This window comes from Ambystoma mexicanum, chromosome 8, assembly GCF_040938575.1.
Source record: "Ambystoma mexicanum isolate Mex_15411 chromosome 8, UKY_AmexF1_1, whole genome shotgun sequence".
NCBI lineage: Eukaryota > Metazoa > Chordata > Amphibia > Caudata > Ambystomatidae > Ambystoma > Ambystoma mexicanum.
In genome coordinates, this window is record NC_090929.1 from 1,679,538,364 (window position 1) to 1,679,560,069 (window position 21,706).

The 21,706-nt window shown below is 46.4% G+C and overlaps 1 protein-coding gene across 1 annotated transcript in view; it reads left to right on the forward strand.

The window, feature by feature from the left end:
• Positions 1-1,784: 1,784 nt before the first annotated feature.
• Positions 1,785-21,706, forward strand: part of TACC2 (transforming acidic coiled-coil containing protein 2) — a 984,629-nt gene continuing 964,707 nt past the window's right edge. The window contains exon 1 of the mRNA XM_069611973.1: positions 1,785-1,909. The gene's annotated coding sequence lies outside the window, so the exon portion shown is untranslated. The remainder of the gene's footprint in view (positions 1,910-21,706) is intronic.

Sequence of the window (21,706 nt, forward strand, 5' to 3'; positions counted from 1 at the left end):
ACATGTACCTTTTACATACGGTCCTGCATTAATACTACAGGCTGCACACCTTCCTGTATGCTATTGATAAAAAATATCCTGTATGCACTAGAACAGTAACCTCTTCGTAGACTGCTAATATTGTTCTTCAAATGCTACTTGTTTATCATTCTGATTAGAGCAAGAATGAAGAGTGTAAGGGGACTTAAAGGGAGTAAACGTGCTTATTATGGTGCGAGACAGCATATCAGCCTATAGGTTGTAAGCGTGATGGGTGGGGGGATGTGACCCGTATTCTTGATCCCTTAATTCCTTTGGTTTGGTGGAGGGGGGCCCAAAGATGTCCGGACCCAGGGCCCCAAAAGTGCTTAAAATGGCCCTGGTTCTGAGGGCAGCCTTTATGTGTTGAACTATCTTTTGACATTGGCAGAACTACACCTGATGGTAAGGTCACCTGAGACCAATCGTGGTTTACATTTCTTTTTGAGACACCACTCTTCTTTAAGAAAACCCCAGAACACATTTTGTCTAAGAGTGAGGGCAAGCATAGGTTTAGACACAGGTGGATTTTGGTTTTGGACTTACGGACTTCGACTACCCTTAGAAGCATCAATTGAGGGAACAATCCCATTAGAGTTAGGGTCAGTTAGGCAGTACACCACCCCAAGAAACCTTTATAATAAAGCTTTTCAAACTGTTACTTTTTGAGTCTGTGTCTCTCTTGATACCATGCCTGTCCCACAGGAGGGAGAAGGAAGTATTTTTCTCCTTAAATGCTGCAGCTACAGAGGAGGAAGAAAACAATTTTCCTTCACAAGCACTGCTGCTGGAGGGGGTCGGAGGGTGCGGGGGGGGGGGGTATGCTATGTTTTTTTTCCTTCAAGGATATGCACCTTTTGACGAAGAGGTGCTACGAATGTACTTGTTTTTCCTCATAGCATATCTTTTTTTTAATTCTTTGAAAAATATTTCAGAATCTGCTTCAGGTTTTGGCTTTCTAAACCTGATGCATCTTGGGAGATGCAGTCCTGAATACCCTGTTTCTTTGAGACCTGGTAGTTCCTAATTAGTTCTTCTCTTAGGAGGTTCAGGAATAGCTCATGGCTGGCCCTGTCAGTCCTACTCTCAGGCTGATCTGGGGCTGAGAGTGCTGTTACCACTGTGACTTTGTCACAGCAGTTAGAAAAGTATTTACCATGAGCCATGGTAAGGGGGTGAAAAGTGAGCATTTCTGATGCCCTGTGTCAGCACCTTACCCATGTAATGCAGAGAGTGGTCAATACTGACCCGTTTATGCATTGAACAAATGTACAGTATGGGTTTGAGCCACTGCTGTATATTATACAAGTTCAGCATACATTTTAGAGAAGAAGGTTCTGCAGCAAGGTAATATGCAGCCTTGCACCATACATAGGCAGCAATCTATCTGTGACCTGCAGGTCCCTGTGTGAATCCTGGCCTGCCTAGCTCAGCCTTTCAACATGGCTTCCGCCATGCATGTGTACAGGGAGACGCTACCCTCTCTCAAGCCCAGCACAGGCCTCGGCTGCATACCCCACCTTGGCCTGCAGTGCCACTGTGCTCACTCTCCAATCTGCAGCCCCTCTCATTCTGTGCCCTGCCCCCTTCCTGCAGCAGCCCTCGTGTTGCGGGCTCCGGTTCCTCACACCTCACTGCCAGGCAGCCCCGAGTTCCCTACCGGGAGCCAGGTCTCATTTATAGAAACCGAGACATGTGACACCCCCGCGCGTCCACCCCACCCCCAGCCGCTGGTCAGGGGAGGAGGGCACGGCAGACCTTCTCACAGAGCAACAGCAGCCGTACAGGCTCCCACGGGGGCCCAGGGACTCGCCCTTAAACTACACACAGGCTGGGCCCTGGACCTTGGGTACTAGGCACCAACGCAACATTCTCAGCTTGGAAGCACCAGGTAAGTCACTGGCACCGCGGGCCGGGGGGTCACGGGGGGTTTCTCTGCATCATGTCGAGGTGGGAGGGTTTGACTACAGGTAAGGGTGGGTCTGGTCTGGGGTCCTCGATAGGTTCATGGCTAGCGATGACACATATGGACTGCCAGCCCCACCTGGCCATCCCTGTGTATGTTGAAACAATGTAGCCTTTACTTAATCTCCAGCTCTGTCTTTGCTCCTACAATGTGATCACTTCCGTGTATCTGCCCTGGCGGCAGTCGCATGTATGCATCACCCTTTTGGTGAAGGGGGACTTCCCTATGCTATGCTATGCTATGGATAATTAATGAGGCGCAGCTCTTTCGTTTACTGGGCCTTATAGCCAGGGTCGGGCACCAATGAAAAAGTAGCCCTTCGAGGCAAGCCCCAATTCAATCCTTTTGTGACTGACTATTTGAGTATCACCTATGGTCATTTTTTTGTTAAAATGTCTTTCAATTTGTGCATTTAAAATAAATATTATTTGTGCAGTAACGCTGGTCAAATCTACTAGTTGCGTACCGTAACTCCTCAAACTGGCCCACGTTGGCCAAACAGTGGCCCACATTAGCATTTAGGGCCTGCTCTTCGGACATTGCCCTATAGGCCAGCCTGGCGTGCCTGCCTGTGGAGCTGGTGACCACCGCGAGTGATCGGGTTGTGGTGAGGATTTCATGGTATTGAGTCGTTGGGTTGTGGAGGTGAAATTTCCTGGCAGGAGGGTGCGGTACCACAGGAAATCCTCCTCCCTGTCTGGGGTTTCTTGGTGATGTTTGTTGCTGTGTGATTCCTATCCTATAAGGGGCGGGGGCACGTGTGGTCCCTTCACCGCCGACCTGTCTAGGTTTGTTGAATGGATGTATGAGTGTCTGTGTGATATATAGTCTAGCAGCGGCACAGGACAGGAGAGCCCCTGCCCCCACCTCGCCCCACCCCGTGTGCTGTCAGTGGGAATGTCTATTGAGGGTTCAGATACATTAGGCCCTGGGCTGTGCTGGTGAGAAGAAATGGCCTGCGACTGGGCCTACGCTCTAGCGCCAACTTGGCTGTTACTGGCGCTTCATCAAGGAGTGCACTCCGCGCGGAGTCGCCTGGGTAGTGGACGGGACTCTTGTTGACCGGGTTTCTTTAATTGTTTTCATACATTTGAGAGCATGGCGGTTGTTCAGAAGCCGAGCACCGAGTCAGGTTGAGGTGAGCAATGGGGCCTCGGGCAGTTCTGCTAGGGGGGCCCGGGGTGCCACCATCACAGGGGGCAGGTGGGCTTTGACAAAGAAGAGAGCGGGAAGCGCTCACTGCCCGAATCAGGAAACACGGCAATCCTAGCTCTGAGCTCTCCACAGATTCTCAGGGTCTGGTGGGCACTCCCCGTGGGAGGTTAAGCATTGTAGCCTATTGCTGGATGGACATGGCCTTCACGCGTCGGTGCAGACTCACCCGTCATCACTTAGGCCATGAAAAACCCAATTCACTGACCTGTACACCGTACCCCCTCTTTGGTGCATGGTTCACTTTAGGATCCAGAGTTCATAACTCACAATCTGCAAAGACAAGTGGCCACATATTAAGTGGCAGCCCTGTTAATGACCGACTGCAGCCTTGTTAATGACCGACTGCTGCAGTCTGTAAGATTACCCCCGCCTGCAGGAACCAGGAGCACTGTGATGCCTGTAAACACAGGAGGACATGGGCCGGGTAGATAGGCTCAGGGGAGGATCAGGGGTCGGGGTGACAAGTATGCCACTTCAGAGTCATCACATGTGTCCGGGGGCTTCTCAGTGGAGGCGTTTGATTGACAGGACATATGCTGTTGTTAAACAAACCCACTTGCTGTCAAACCCTTGCACGATGGGGCCTGCAGAAGGGTGGGACTTGGGCCTTAAAACGACATATAGATAGCGACAGCATATGGGTTGCATTTACTTTAAACAGGAAGGCCTTCACCAAGAAGCGCTGTACAGAGGAGTTCCATTGGTGGGCGCTTTAAAATGTAATGATGTAAAAGTGACTGGATTTAAGCAGACGGTGGCAGGGAAGCAACTGGAAACAGCAAATACAGAAGGAGACATGAAATGCATCTACAGCAATTACAGTTCTACTGATTCCTGTGGATGGGGTCTAATGACTGGGGGTCCGCCCCTGGCAGAGAAGGCACCCTATGAGGGAATTCTTGAAGCCAACCACTGTTGGAATGCTCATTCAGTGTTTGGCTTTCCAGTGATAGTGAAACGGCGGGTGCATTGCGGAGGGCAAAGGTGTGAAAGCGGGATACAGTGCAAGGTGAAATAGGGATGGCTCGGTAGAGGACAACCTGGTAGCTCAGAGTGACAGAGGGGTGAGAAGCAGGTGATAGTGTAGAGGAGAAAGTGGACACATTCTCCCTAGTCAACGCCCCCTAGCCCCCACCCTATTGGAGTAACAGACAGGGAGCTACAATTGGGAACCCATGCACAAGTTTATACGCCATGTCTCTACCACGTTGACTGTATGAAAAACGATATGCAGCCATTCAGAAGATACTCTCATGATGAAACAGTGGAGGAAACCTACCAAGAAAGATGTCCCTTGCCGACTTACCAGAATGTAGCCATGAATAAAATGGTGCGTGGCATGGATGTTCGTTAAACAAAGTCTAATAACAACAAAAGAGTGTCCGAAAGAAGATATATGGACCTATGTTGAAACAATATGAAAATACTTGAGAATGACAATGTAAATGGAATACTAAGAGAAACATGTACTGCATGATGCAGTATTTACGATACAAAGAAGAATTAAATGTTCACAGTAATAACAGTAAATAACAGTAAATATGCTGAAACACAAGGTAGTAAGAAGCTTGATTATGAGAGGTATATATTCAAGGTTTAGGACTACCATCGGAACAAGATGGACGACGGCTCATGTCAAATCAACCCAACTACCGCAAATATATGAGCCCAGAGTTTTAATATGGAAAGGCCTGGAGCTAAGATAGTGGTGTACCTACACTCCCTTGAATGTCCCGGGACAGTGCAGATCAGTCTTCAAACAGAAGATACTGACATGAGGCCTACCAATGAAAGAGGGTGGCCCAATTGGGAAACAAAGGGAAAGCTGACGTATCTCCAACCACCTGGATCTCGTTTCTATGTACGTGCTGCTAAGAAGCCGAATGTCCAAGGTTGGATATGGGTTGCCAACCAATTAGAATAGCCTGCCATGCACTTTTTCATACAGTGTTGCAAAGTTTTAGTCTGCTGCCACATTTTCTGCTATAACGAGTAGCCTTAACCATGTGATTAGAAGTAGCTCAGGGTGTGTCTTACAGAACAGAGACCACCAATGAGGGACTAACATGCACATTTTGTATAAGTAGACATGATGCCCTAATCCAATCCCACTCCTCCATTGGTTTTTGAAGTTTGCCACTTAGGATGACGCATTTAGCATTATGTAAGCTACAAGTAAATGATAAGACAGTGTGATCTTGCATGAGTCAAAATGATGAGTGTTTATTCACCCTGGTTTACTTCTTGAGATTAAAGCAGTATTTTACCATCTCCTTTGAGTCTGTCCAGTTATTGGGTCTGAAGTATTTTATTGGTAATTCCATCTAGCACAACAAATGCTTCAAGGTGCTATAGCACAATAGATTCAACCGGGCAGAGGGGTGGGGTTACGACATGTATAGGTGAACTTGAACACCAGAAGAAGGAGTTTGCATTGATTGAAACCCTGTGTGAAGAAGAAGAAGAAGGAGGGTGGGCTGGGGAAGGTGAGGAACGGGAGAGGATGGATGGAGATGGGCAGGTGTCCCTTGAGGAGGATGGAAGAGTAATCCAGCCTGGTGACGATAGGTGTGCTGATAAGGTAGAGGGTGAGGTGGCAATGGATTCTGCAGGCGTGCAGAAGGTTAGGTCTGGCGGCCACAGCAGTGTACGTGATATGCGTCTTCATTTTCAGGGTGCCGTCAAAGAGAACCCACAGTTAGCGAGCATTGGCAGAGTAGGCAAGGAGGCCAATTGGAAAGCTTATAAAGGGTGCAGTGTTGATGCCTGGGCCATTTCTGTTTTGGAGGAATTAAGCAACACAGCACCATCCAGTGGCAGACAGCAGATAAGCAGTAATGTTACCTGTCCATGTAGGGTAAAGGAGTGTGGAAGGAAGGAGCATAAGATTTAAGTATCATTGGCAAAGATGTGACACTGTATGAGAAACCAAAGGAGGAGAGAGGAGTTGTAGCGTGTGAAGAGGAGTAGGCTATGCACAGACCTCTGTGGGACTCCTATGGAGAGGGGGGTGGCGGAGCAGGTCCCAGTGTCCTAGGTGGTATTACCCAAATTGTTCGAACACAATTGTTCGAATGACCCAATTGATCGAAAGTCAAGGGTCCGAATTGACCTTTGCACAATTGACCGCATGTATATTTTGCTTTGGTTATATATATACATATATATATATAATGGGGGGTTGCGGGGGGTTTCCCCCCGCAGATATGTAATAACAATTGACCTTCACAATTGGGTAAATTGTGCAAAGGTCACTTGTGATTCGAACAATTGTAGTTCGAACAATTTGTATACATCCTGCTAGGTGACGGAGGAGACGCTATCACAAGGAGGAGGACAATGTCCTAAAATCCCAGATGTGAGAGTCTGAGGAGGGGGGAATAAGCGACTGTGTCAAAGGCGGCAGATTGATCCAGGGTAATAAGGATAGAAGACAGATGGCAGTGGTAGGACGGGAGTCAGAGACGTGGGTGAGCACTGTCTCTGTGTAGTGTCTGCTGCAGAACCCAGATTAGAGGGTGCCAATGAGTCCATTGATCTCCAGGTGGTCAGTGATAAGGTTGAAGACTACATGGTTAGGAAGGGCAGATGGGGGCTGATAGCTTGTTGGGGTGTCAGTGGTCAAAATTAGTTTGACAGTGGCCACATTGAAACATGCTCTAAGAAAGAAGAAAGTGAAAGGTTGGAGAGAAGCAGTAGCAAGTCCGGTGTTCTAGATTCCTGACTGTGGTGTGAAGGGGTCAGTAAGTCAGTAGGAACACAGGATGGGTTAGTAGACACTTGGATAGCTGCTAGTGCAAATAGGGTGATGAGTGGGAACTGTGAGAGAGAGACAGAACGAGAGAGAGAAAGAGAGGGTGGAGAGACAGAGAGAGGGAGCGAGAGAGAGAGAAAGAGAGAGAAAGGGTCATTATGACCCAGGCGGTAACCATGGCGCCAGTTGCGCCATGGTTGCCGCCGGTATTTTATCGATTCCGCCAATGGTAAATGGGGAATTACTGCCCCATTCCAAGGTTGGCGGGGCGGTAATTCCCCATTTACCATTGGCCCTTCCCCATTCCCATTTTTGCCCCATAGGGCTCAATGGGAATGGGGAAGGCAGCAATTACGGTGCCGCAAATTGCGGTACCGTAATTACCTTCAAGGTCCCTTTGCGGGTTCCTACCTTAACGGCTGGTACAGACCAGCCGTTAAGGTCGGGACCCGCAAAGGGACCTCGTAGTAAGGCGTTAAGGGGTTAACGGCGCCGCAACCTTTTACAGTGCCGTTAACCGCTTAACGCCTGGGTCGTAATGACCCCCAGAGAGTCCGGTATCTTCAAGATTTTGCAGAAGATTAATCTTGGACAGTCATCAAAAAAGAAGGAAGAGGAGATAAAGTACAAAAACACAGTTGAGGGGGACAGACATGGACTGGAGGGTCATGGATTACTAATGATGATATTAGGTGTATGTAATAGTTGGCTTTGCCTGAATCCAGAGCAATAGTGACCACAAGGAGGGATTCCTTGTAGGACGCAACAAGAGACAGAGCGTGAGTTTTGAGCCTTCCAGGTAGGTGAGGCACAGAGCTGCTGTCAGGTTAGATGACTGGGGAGATCCATGGCTGAGGGCATGGGCGAGAGAGTGAAGAAGTGAGCAGGGTAACTGTCCTCAAAGAGAGCTGCTTGTGTCAAATTGAACTCCAGACATAGCAATTCAATGGCATGACTTGGTCACTCTAGATAGGGGGAAATAGAGTCAGGCTTGATTTGTTTTAGCATTTTAGAATAAGAGAGAGGAAAAGAGTAAAACAAACTGAGCATGAAATGTAGAAGAGAATGGTCAATATGTGATGGGTCAAGCGAAGGGGCAAAATAATTTAGTAATGGAATAGGAAGACGACACTGAATGAGGTGCCACAGTTCTGGGTTGGCAGGTTGTGGAAGGTGAACATAGATTGACCAGAGTGAGTGGAGTCCAGCAGAAATAGGCAGACGGTGGACCTCAGTTATATTGGGAATATTGACGTTCCCTGGGAGAATGAATGGGACTCCAACGGGAAGTGATTGGAGGAGGAGATCAAGGTTATGTAAGAAAAAAGGTTCAGATGGGCGTGTATATGAGGGCGATGGTAAGGGGGGCTGATGTATGAAGTTGAACAGCAATGTGTTGAAAAGAAGAGAGAGGAAAGTTAAGGGGCCGGCTGGCAGATGTTGCTAATCATGAGGCCAACAATTTAGGTAAGCAAAGAGAGTGAGAAAAGGTAGCGAGGTTCAGTGTGCGAGAACGTAAGCATGCCAGTAACATGTGGGGGATTCATGATTCAGTGGCAGCCGTCAAGTCAAGATGGGGGTGGTGGGAGTCAAAATGGTCAATAAGAAAGGATGTTTTTGTAATATGTGACGAATTGAGGGAAGTCGTTCCTTCTCACCAAGGGGAAGCCTCCCCCTTTGAGGCTGGGGAGGTGAGCCGGCTTCGAAAGACCCTCCCTAAGGGTCTGGGCAAGTGGGACCTTAACAGGAGTGACTCCCCCTTAATGGACAAAGAATCCCAGTCATGTAAGGAGCTCCCTAAGCCATTCTCTATGAAGGCATACATGGGATGATCTGATATGCAAAGCAAGATCAAATCCAGATGAAAGGGGCCCCTAGGGCACCCTGACGTCTATGGAAACAAGGCGAGTCACCACACACGATAGATACGCCAGACACGAGGTTGTATTCCCAAAGCTAGGGTTTATTGCAAAGCAAAAGTCTCAGTTGGCCAACTCGGTCTCACGCCCCGCGACGTGTATCTCTAGACCTCGAGGGACACAAGAGAGTGAATTACGTACATCAGTTACATATATACAAAATGCATATCAAACAATCAGCTATGACATGTTTAACACCCCCCCTTTATTGGGTTTCTTTGAACTTGGTGTAATGATGGACATCTCCGATCACTATGACACCTTCAAACATCTATTCTAGTAACAATTTGCAATTTGTGAGTGCAAAGGCATCTTTCAATTGTTGAATAGAATACAGTGCTTCTGTTCTTGGAAGCTAACTACATACGGGGGGAGTTGCATTCCGGACCTTGCTATCTATCAGGTGCTATTCGCGTCCTGGGAGCCTATATGCTCTAGCGGGCTCAGCAAAGGGGGGGCCATAAGAAAAGCATAATTCAAGCCTTTAACGGTATTATTCTAACATACTACCATATAACGAGACTGGCTGGCAGCTGTGAAATGATTAGATGCCCTACAGCTCTGCTTCAAGGCTACATTTGGGAGGGAGCCGGGCATTCTTCCTGGCGCTGCCTACGTTTATGTTTCAGCAAACTCTTGTTATCCTCACGGCCCTGCGGCCTTGTCCTTTTCACATACAGACAACAATGTTTCACAGTCGAGCAGTGTAAGCGGAAAATATACTGTGAAGCAAATAGGAACAGAAAGCAATGAGCAATGGTTAGAAAACAAATTGGCGATTCTTGTTACATCGAAATGGCCGTTCATTGGCAAACTCGAAAACCTATATTTTGTCATATTGTGCATGAGACGGTTGGCCCACGGCGACCAAAATGCGTTTGCGGTCTTAAAGTAGAAGTATCCGTATTTCTAGACTGACAAACGCTCCTTTGGCCGTATGCCAAACGTCTCATCTATTTATTTAAACCTCCTCTAGTGATGATGAATCTGAAGTACTTATGTCTGAGTCTTGCATGCTATCGTGGACATCACTGTCTTCATCAATATCTATTGCCATCAATTCTTTTACTGCTCTTATCTCATTTGGGTCTGGGTCAGTTCGATCATGAGGTTGTTTTTTCTTTGTTATCATATGCATACATCCTTCCGTACATCCCTCAGTTACCTCAGCGCAACCTATGGGTAAACAATGTATACAACAACAGCACGTTAGGAATATTCCAAACACCACTACTAATGTTGAGATCAACTTCCATCCCGAAGATCGTAGTATTCCCCAAAACCAAGATCCTATTCCCCAGCTCTCTTCTCCAGTAGGGAGTTCAGAGCTTAGGACGTGCATTTTCTGTATTGCTTCAAAGATCGTGGGGGAATAGTCATCGACATAAACGCAACATGCTGATCCCACTATTTTGCAAATTCCCCCACGATCAACCAGGATCACATCGAGAGCCATTCTATTTTGCAGCGTCATTAACCTGATTCCTCTTTCTTCCAATGAATTGTTAAATAATATATCTGTTGTTGTGTTTATTGTATTCTTTAGGATTCTGGACAGTTGCCTTATATTATAGAAGTTCACTATCTGCCCTAAGAATGGAATGAATGATTTTGCTACATCGGTTGCTTCGTCAGTCCTTTTGACTCTAGTTCTGGATAATCTGGCCATGGCTGCTGTTTCTAAGAGGAATACTCCTGGGAACAGTAGCCCTAGGTAACATGTACCTCCCCGGTTTCTGGGCTACCAAGGGTATGCTTTCTCTCCACAAATAAAATAAACTGGATCACCTACGTATACTTTTTTAGACAAAAAGGGACAGTTCTTGGGCTATAATTCACTGTGTAAAATGGGGGAATTGCATCTTTGTTCCCTTCTGTTCTTACACCAAATGTCATTACAGATGTTTTTTCTGGCGGGGACAATCTATCTCGTCTATTTTGTCGTGTTACCTTTCGTGTACTTTTCCTCGTGGGCTCTGGGGCTATTATTTGTGCTTTATGGAAAATGGAACAACCCACAGGCTTCATTATTATCTCCTCAAACTCATTCATGTTGGTTCTGTCTAATTGACCCGTATTACTCTCATTCCATTTCCCATAGAACATTGCACCTAAAGATGCACTACATGCAGAACTTAATGGTAATGGCTGCACATACCACTCTATTCCTTTCCCGGTATGCTGTGGTAAATAGGCACATACCGAGCAGTTTGTTTTCTTCAGGATTGCATGTGTCATGTTCATTATCAACAGTAAGGTGTTATTTCCAAAACCTTCCCTGTGTTTTTCTTCCATTGGGGGTAGGGTATAAGTGATTACCTGCACCGGGCTTTCAGTAGTGGATATATTAATTATTGGTAAAAACATTTCTAATGGGTGTATTGTTTCTACCCACCATATAACTAGGGCTGTCGATATCGGTGCTACCACACTCATAAAGCACATTATTATTGTTGGTATTAGCATACAATTTGTTTTACCATGCGTTTTTCTTAAGTTTATAGTCTTTATAATTGACTCATTCTCAGCGGTGGTGGTGCAGGAGGAGGCTGGAACCGGTCCCGGCATGTTTCCTGTCGTCCTTCTTCTTTCTTATCACAGTTCGTTGTGGATATCTCTCTTCGTCGCGCTTGCTCTGATGTTAATAAGTTCAATGGAATTGTCACAGTTCAGTTCTGCCTGTCTCTTTTAGCTTGGATTTGATTATTCGTTTTTAGGGGAGATCACTTGTCCCCTCTTATACTGCTCAGAGGACCTTCGATCAGTTATCTTATCGCCTTAGTATCATGTGCGCCCAGCTTGTCCGCTCTGGTTCCGGACACATGTACTGTTAATCAGTTATCTCACTTGCCATAGTACCATGTGCGCCCAGCTTGTCCGTTCTGGTTCAGGACACATGTACTTTTTATGATCGCACCGAGGAGCCGCGAGTCTTGAATTGTCCGACTTGCACAATTCTCACGCTTCTCTCCTCTACACCTCCGGTTTCTTCTCCGTCCATGAGCTGAACCAGAGGTTGACATAAACACCAAAAAGAACTGCGGATCACTTTGTCTTCCGAGGCCGCAGGTTGTATCGCCTTGCTCCTGGTATCGTATGATCCGTGAACAGTGCTGGTGCACTTCCCGATTCATGCTCGAAGTCAACCATGTGGCGGTACTGCTGGTGCTGGTGTGCGCCGCGCCAATGATGCAGATCCGTTCTTTGGTGTGCTGGCAAGTGCTGGTGGGCTCCAAAGGGGTACACGATTTGGTTCTGCTGGTATTTGCAAGGCAGATTTTGCATCGGCCGGCAGTGATGTCGATTCTGCTGGGCAACGTTGGGGCACTCTTTGCCCTTCCCCCTCTTTGGCAATCGTCTCAGGCTTTGTTTCGAGTTTCACTTCTCGTTTTGGCAGATTAGGTGGCTGCTCACTGGCAACAGTTTCTTTCGTTTCTGAGACCGCTGTCTCTTTCCGGTCATCAGTGTCAGGCAAGTCTTTCAGTGCAGTTGGAATCTTCTTGGCATGGGTGGCATGGATCCACGACTTCCTTCCATCCACCCGTATTGCCGTCTGCGTTGCCAAAAGTACTTGATGGGGCCCGCGCCACCTGCGTGCTAATGATGACTTCCTTTCAAAGTTCTTTAGCAGCACCCAGTCTCCTGGCTCCAGCGCGTGCTCCGGACCATTGGATCTCAGTGGTAATGCCTCCTGCACCTGCTGATGAATCAAACGCAATTTCTGCATTAAGAGGCCACAATAAGTACTAAGCACAGGATGTTCTATCTCAATTAGTGGCTTTGGCTGAGGTGCGCACCAAACATTTGCTGGCCTCCCCATTATGATTTCGTACGGGGAGAGCCCAGTTTTAGCCTGCACAGACGTACACATGCATAATAGTGCTATTGGTAATGCATCCACCCAACTCAACTTGCTTCCCGCACAAATCTTGCTAATCTTTGATTTAAGAATTCCGTTGTACCTCTCCACAAGACTGGCAGAACTCGGATGCCTTGAACTATGGAATCTCTTATCAATCTGAAGACCAGCACATATCTGTAATACCACTGCACCCACAAAATGCGGTCCATTATCAGACCATAGGACTCGGGGAAAGCCAAATCTGGAAAAGTATTCCTTCAACATTACTTTTGCCGTACTCATTGCTGTGCAGTCTTTCAAAGGATATGCCTCCACCCACTTACTGAATGCACAGATCACCACCAAGACGTATTTTAAGTTTTGGCACCTCTCAATCTCTATGAAGTCAAAATGAATTACCTCAAATGGCATGGAAGGCGGGCCAAAACTGCCGGTTGGAGTCACTGTTCCCTTCCCTACATTGTGTTGCAAACACGTGATACAGTTCTGCACCAACCTCTCTGCATTCTTCTTTATGTTTACATTCTGCCAAACTGTAGAAAGGTGCTGTATTATTTTCTTTGCACAGATGTGCGTAGGGCTGTGGGCCATTGTGACCATTGCAGTCACATACGAATTTGGCAACATCCAGTTTCTAGTTCCCTTGTCCACCCAACAACCCTCCAGATCCAACTCAGCAAATCCCTCTGCCCACCCCTGTATTTCATCAGCCGTAGCCTCTGCCTGCATTTCTTTGACAGTGGCAACTCCATCTTCTATCATACAGGGTACTTCCTCTGTCTGAACCGTCATAATTTTGGTATTCAAATCAATGGCAGTTTGTTTCGCAATTCTGTCTGCAAACGCGTTTCCCTCTGTTACTTTACATGTTACTTTTTTATGTGCCTCTCATTTCACTATTGCTAGGCGTTTTGGAAACGTGAGTGCAGACAGCAATCGTACAATCAAAGGGCCATGTTGAATTCTGGCGCCATGTGATGTCAAAAACCCTCTCTCAGCCCAGAGTCGATCAAAATTATGAACCCTCCAAAAGCATACTGACTATCAGTATATATATTCACATTCAAATTTTCAGAAATCTCGCAGGCTCTAGTCAATGCTTATTATTTCCGCGGCTTGTGCTGAATTATAGGGAATTCCTTTACTTTCTATAACACTCTCTAGAGTAGTGATAATGTATGCAGCAGTTGTCGTGCCATCTGGTAATTTAAAACATGAGCCGTCACAAAATAACTCTCCATCCGGCTCTTTCTGTGGAATATCACTTAAATCAACTCTTCCCTTGGTTTCTTCCTCAGTGACCATTAAGCAATCGTGGGGGGGTGATTCATTCTCCCCAATTTCTTTAATGGTTAGTGGCATTAATTCTGCAGGATTCAAAGCGCTACACCTCATAATTTGGATATGGGGTGCGAACAAAATAATCTCATATCTTGTCAATCTAGCAGAGGTGAGGTGTTGTGTCTATGTTCTATTTAATAGAACACCAATGGCATTTGGCACCATCAGAATTAAAGTGTGCCCCAATATCATTCCTTCTGTTTGTTTCACTGATGCAGCAGCCGCCGCGACAGATCACAAACATCGTGGTAGTGCGCCCGCTACAGGGTCCAGCGCAGAAGAAAAATAGCCGCACAACCTATTTCTTCCACCTTGTTCCTGTGTCAAAACCGCCAATGCACATCCTTCACTTTCACACACAAATAGTCTAAAAATGCTCTCATAGTTTGGCGTACCCAAAACTGGAGCCGAGCATAATGCAGTTTTCAATCCATCAAATGCTTTCTGACATTCCTCATCCCACTGCAAAGGCATAACCGCATCCTTTCTAGTTAGATTCACTAATGGCTTCACAATTAACGCAAAATTACCAATCCATTGTTGGCAATATGAAGCCATGCCTATTATGGCTCTGACTCCTTTTTGTGTCTTTGGAATAGGCATACAAGAAATACTTTTTATGCGTTCTGGCGTTAGTCTTCTCCCTCCTTTCGAAAGTAGGTAGCCCAAATAAGCCACCTCCTTTCGATTATACTGAAATTTCTTCAAACTAGCTTTATGGCCATGTGCCGCTAGGTGTGACAGTAGTAATACAGTGCTTTCTTTACAAATCTCCTCTGTGTCTGCAGCTAGCAATAGATTGTCTATGTATTGCAAGAGTACACAACCCACGGGTAATTCTAGCATGTCTAGTTGCTCTTTTAATGCTCTACTGTAAATACTTGGACTTTCCGTGTAACCTTGCGGAATCCGAGTAAATGTAAATGATCGTCCTCCTAATGTGAACGCGAACAAATATCTACTGTCCTTGTCCACTGGAATACTGAAGAATGCGTTTTTCAAATCTACTACACTAAAATATTCTGCTGAAACAGGTATCAATGTCAATATTGTAGTGACGTCTGGCACTAGAGGAAATTGCGGATCTACTACCTTATTCAATGCGCGTAGATCAATTATGAAACGGTATGGTACCTCATTACCTCCTTTTTTATAAACCGGAAGAAATCGGGCTGTTGCATGTACTGCCTGTGATTTCCTCGATTACCACTAAGTTCACCAAATCTGTAACAATACTCTTCAATCCTTTCTCACCTTCAACCGAAATTTTGTATTGGGGTATTCGCGGTAGGGTAACACCTTCTTTCAAAATAATCTTTACTGGCTCTATCTTTAAACATCCCACATCGTTGTCATGCATTGCCCATATACAGGTTGGTACTTTACCTAGTTCCCCTGGTAACGCTTCAGAATGAATTCTGACACAGGGGCATCGTGTGGCCATATCGTTAGAAACACTCCGTCTGCCGTGCAATGTATAACAGAACCTAGTTTTTTCAACAAGTTTAATCCCAACAAATTTTCTCCACAATTTTCTGTTAGAAGGAAAGGACAATGTTCAGTAAATGGTCCTATGGTAACTGGGACTGGTTTGGACACTGGGTTTATGACTGGTGTACCTGCGAACCCTACGGAAATATCCTTTTGCCCTGACAGTGGTATATCCGGAACCAAGTGAGGGTCTATTGAACACTTCTGTGCTCCTGTATCTACAAGAAAGCGGTGCTCCTCATTCCTGACTCTCATTTCTACGTAGGGTCCTCTCTGATTCACGGGAATAGACACTGGTTCTGACCCCTGTCCTGGGCTGTCCTATTGGGGAAATAACACATCGTCCGATTACTGTACATCGTTACTATTACTGTAATACGTGTTTGGCTGCGTATCGAAAACATTTCCACTCTTCCCTCTATTTCCCCCACTCTGATTTCCATATTGTTGATTTTGCTGTCCCTGACTCTGGTTTGGGGCATTTTGGTTTTGGCCTTGGTTTTGATTACCTCCGTTATTATGATGCTGCTGCATACTATTCCTATTTGGTCCATTTGCTCCTGGGTGTCCTCTATGCTGTCTCCTCTGACCAGACCCATTTCTATTCTGTAGATGCGGACATTGCGCTCGCCAATGTCCTTCCTCTTTACAATACGCACACTGATTCAGTCCCACTGTTCCTCCATGCATATTCGAATTACTCCTTCCTTGTGCGTTCCCTCGCCCTATATTATGTCCTGTTATTTGATGCAATAGTACCTGTGTTCTTATTAGACATTCTTTCAAGTCTGCCCCCACCTGTTTTAGCAACGATAATTCGTTCACCATCTTCTTCTGCCCCAGCTATGGTAATTGCTGCCGTTCATTATGCAACCCATTTTCCCCCTTCCCAGGTTTCCCGATATCCCTACTCCTGTACGCAGGTGTAGTAAACACTTTGACAGGTGCAGTAAACGTTTTGACATAATCATTATCTAATTCATCTTTAAGCTCAAAAAGTCTATATACATGTTCTCTCACTTCTTCATCCCTCTCCCTACAGCATGCTAATGTGTTCAAATCTAACAATCGCTGCGGTGGTAATTTCCCAATTAGCTGTATCCATTTCTCCGCCAAATATTCACCCATGCATCCCAACACTACCTGTTTTTCGTTGATTCTATGGAAGTCATATATCGAAGCCACTGCTGCCGTCCCATCATTCCCGTCTATATACATCTCTGCCTGTTGCTGCAATTCCACCTTCCTTTCTTTGCTGATTGCGCTGCGGGTTACCCTCGTGCACCCCAGATGGTCAGTCCCGCCTCTTGCTCCCGCGGTTTCAACTTCAATCCTGGGAGGAACAGACGGTACCGAGTCTGTGCCTGAGGCGGGAGGTGCGGATGGGACTATGGGAACAGGGAGTGTCTGTTGTGGGCCTGATTGGCTAATAGGAAGTGTTACGCGCACGGTTTGTGGCTGCGGGAGGGCTTGAGCTACCGGAGGGGGAGCTTGAGCTACGGGTGGGGTCTGGGCAATAGCTACTGACGTGTCTGGTCTTACTTCTGATCTTGGGCCTTGTTTTGTACGGGTCAATATATTTTCTATCAATTCATCTGCTATGTGTAATTCTCGTTGTGGGTATATCTTTTCTATATTCAACTGGTCACGCCTACCTCCCCTTCTTAGACTCTCAGTCCACTCCTCCTCTTCTTTCTCTTCCGCTACTTCACCTTTCAATTAATGCCTGCGCGCATGCTTTGCTCTACTTCTAAATCGGAGCATTGCTTCCCTCCTCCAGTCCTTAACGATATCAAATGCTGCAGGACGCGCTTTCTTTTTTATCAAAACCCTCTCCAGGTTGTCTATCCTTGCTATCTCAAAACTACCATTAATCGGCCACTGATAGTCTTGTTGCTTTCTGGTTTGCCTATGCCAAGTCTCACAGAATATTATCGCACCAACTCCATACTTCACATACATCTCATATGCCGGCGTTCCCCAGGTGGTACAATTTGGCCATCTTCCAAAGATTGTCTACCACAGCGGAAAAACCCCGCTAGGGTGGACAATACCCCAGGCATGTTTCAACCTTCCCCCTGGTTAATCAACCTTACCTAGGGCGTTTGATTTTGCAAAGTCAACTCCCAACCAATATCAGGATACTTTGAATTGGGGAATGACTCACCTGATAAATCAAGTCGTCTGTATACTGATGCACCAAAGGACGTCGTGTCTGCGTTTCTTGGCTTTCGCCTCATTTCAGGACCCTTGCCTCCTTGTTCTCTAGCCAGGCATGTCGACCAGGGATCAGATGTGTGCAGATCTGCAAAGGAGTCTCTCATCACTTCTACAGGGTGCCCCGAACACCTCTTGATCCCGGCTCGATCGTCCGGTCCTCGCCGTTCTCTTCCTTCCTCAATTACAAAGTTACACGATGGAACAAGTGGGGGAGGGTCCCTGTTCGGGCGCCATCTTGAAAGGGGCCCCTAGGGGACCCTGACGTCTCTGGAAACAAGGCGAGTCACCACACACGATAGATATGCCAGACACAAGGTTATATTCCCAAAGCTAGGGTTTATTGCAAAGCAAAAGTCTCAGTTGGCCAACTCGGTCTCACGTCCCGCGACGTGTATCTCTAGACCTTAAGGGACGCAAGAGAGTGAATTACGTACATCAGTTACATATATACAAAATGCATATCAAACAATCAGCTATGACATGTTTAACACTCCCCCCTTTATTGGGTTTCTTTGAACTTGGTGTGATGATGGACATCTCCGATCACTATGACACCTTCAAACATGTATTCTAGTAACAATGTGAAATTTGTGAGTGCGAAGGCATCTTTCAATTGTTGAATAGAACACAGCGCTTCTGTTCTTGGAAGCGAACTACATATGGGGGGGAGTTGCATTCCGGACCTTGCTATCTATCAGGTGCTATTCGCGTCCTTGGAGCCAACATGCTCTAGCGGGCTCAGCAAAGGGGGGCCGTAAGAAAAGCATAATTCAAGCCTTTAACTGTATTATTCTAACATATTCTACCATATAAAGAGACTGGCTGGCAGCTGTGAAATGATTAGATGCCCTACAGCTCTGCTTCAAGGCTACATTCGGGAGGGAGCCGGGCATTCTTCCTGGCACTGCCTACGTTTGTGTTTCAGCGAACTCTTGTTATCCTCATGGCCCTATGGCCTTGTCCTTTTCACATACAGACAACAATGTTTCACAGTCGAGCAGTGTAAGCGGAAAATATACTGCGAAGCAAATAGGAACAGAAAGCAATGAGCAATGGTTAGAAAACAAAATGGCTATTCATGTTACATCAAAATGGCCGTTCATTGGCAAACTCGAAAACCTGTATTTTGTCATATCGTGCATGAGACGGTTGGCCCAGGGCCACCAAAATGCGTTTGCGATCTTAAAGTAGTAGTATCCATATTTCTAGACTGACACAGAGACTTGGCTGGGAAAGCCAACGTATGCCATTACCATCAATAAAGAGGATCTGTATCTTAATAGAAAGACCTCCAATTAACTGCAACGAGGAGGTTGAAGAGAGAGGACGTGCCAAGCCAGGACAAGCATACACAAGCAGGTGATGCCCCCTGACAGCATAACATAGGCGAGAGGCTGAGCAGAGTGAAAGTTGCAGAGCCCACAAAGTTCATAACTGCTCTGAACGCAAGAAGCAAATGCTGGAGACCCAGTGTGTGCAGGCAGTGAGAAGTCGAGGCAACAGGAGCCCAAATCCAAGTGGTGGCGTGACCACGGGGATGACACCACCCCACTGAGAAGTCCGCAAACATTCTGGTTACCAGGAGGGATACCGGGACGCTGAGTGAGAAAGGAGGCAGAAGAAGACACAGGCGAAAGTAAGCTGATGGAGTAGCGGAACAAAAGAAAGCGAGTGGAGGCTCCAGAGACATTCCCTATAATGAGTGAGGTAACAGGGAGAACGGAAGGACCGGGAGGCCACATGGGATTCGTTATGCAATTAGCGAAACTCGTCCCAGTAAAGTTGACGAAATCTTGAATATAAAGTTGATGAACTTAAACTATAACAATGTGAGAAAGATAATTATGATTAATCCTGAGAAGGAGATCAGTAAAACCTGGGTAACACTACATTTGGAAGTGGCGAAAATACCCCATCGTTCAAGAAGCAGATAGCAGATTATTTCATAGAGAATACTATGAATAGACACGAGAGAAGCACATAAGAGAAAATATATGCAGGATATAGCATGCCTGAAAAGGGGGAACATTAATTACCCAGAAAATACACTGTACATAGGAAAATATATTTTACAAGAACCCACACGGCCTAATAGCCTGGATCAAAGGATAAAACTAAGTTCAAGAAAGGACTCATGGAAAACCATACCTAAAGATAAGGGAAAACCCAAAAGTCTTGCAAAACAGTTACAGGAAATTATGCAGACGATGACCAAAGACTATCTAAAAATTATATATTAAGAGGAACTCTAAAGTAAAAGAAGACGAGTACACGATCAGGAGAAGAGAGCCGTTCTCCTGGCCTTAGTTTGTTAGAATAGTGGTAGGATCATTTGGACATTTCCTGAAGACTGATGAGCACCTTAGTTGTTTACATAGATAGGGAACGCCCCATAGCAATAGGGAAAGATAGCCCCTATTCTTATTATTTAATAAATAATTCTTGTAAAAGGTCATCACAGTGTCTATGTCTTTCTTCTGACCCGCCACAAATAATACATTTTACATTCTAGAGACCCATAGTGAGTTCAGTGGGTGGGCAGGAGGAGGTGGAATGGGTGTTGCTTGAGAGATTACAGTGTCATTGTGGAGAGGACGAGGGATCAAGATAGGGTGGTAAGAGAGGACGAGAGGAAGAGTTACCAGGCTGTGGAGTGCCTTGAGTCCCGTGGTGAAGGGCTTGGAGAGGGAGGTTGGGAGGAAGATGGGGGAGCGTGGTGGAAGGAGAAGAGCAGACGACAAGGAACGCATGCTGGTAGGCACACGCAGGAAGGCCTGGTGAAGAGGTTTTTACTGGTAACGAAGAGGAGAAGAGCAGCAGGGTTGGCATCTTTGGATCATGGTCCCAGCATTTGTCAAGGAGTTCCCCCCTTCTCACCTGAGTTCGATCTTTGCTGGATTTCTTGATCGATGCCTTCTTGCGGACTGATCGAGTCTTGAATAAGGCTGCACGAGTCTCTTCCGACTCCAGCGTGCGTTCAAAGTTCCGGGATGCAAGGATCCAGGAATCCGGGAAGTTAACAGAGTGCGCAACTAGCACACCAGTCCAGGAATCAAGAAAGGAAGGAAAGGGACTAGGAAGGGGGTAGGCTGGAAGAAGCAAGGAAAACAATACCGCGAGCTATGGAGCACACGCCTGGTTGCTACTTCGCAATAGCATTGAGACGCGCGGAGCCGCGGGAGGCGTGGTCTATAAATGGAACACGCTACGTCCAAGGTGTAGAGCGAGGAAGGTGTTTCACAGTGGACGGCCATGTTGGAAGTACAAGGGAATGTAAGCCCCGCTGAGACAAGGACCAGGAAGTCCAAAAGGGGCGTGTTCTGTAGTTCATGACAGCATAGCCTGACCGGGATCCCTAAAGGATGTCACTGTGTTATTCGTCTGTCCTTCTCTGGACCAGTCCAATGCCAGGAAGCTCTATGTTGGGCAGCCAGTCTGGTCTTAGGCCCTTTCTAGCCCTAACAGGCAAAATCAGGGAGTCTCTAACGGAAGTCGTCCTTTGCTGCTTTTGACCCATGAATGTGAATGCCCATTCTAGAAGGTGTTGCAGGTCTCTTGGCGCTGTAGGTAGAGGGGAGCTTTTTTGTGGTAGGATACTCAGGTGGTGCAATGGCACGAAATGGCAAACAATACCTTTAACTTTCTGTGCTATGGACTCCTAGCCCCACCTAGAATTCCCAGGTTCCTGTGTGTTGAAAAACCATTATCTCTACCAAAACCCCAGCACTGTCTTTGATCTTTGCCCTGAACAGCAGTTCATCTTCCATTTACAAGAGCAAAGGAGAACTTCCTTATTTTACTACGTACTCCCAGGTGGAAAACTAGCTTTTACTGTAGCTACCTTTCACCAGTTTCTATCGGAAATAGGGGTTGTTGTCTAATCTGTTACACCAGATTATCCCAAACAATAATATCCCCAG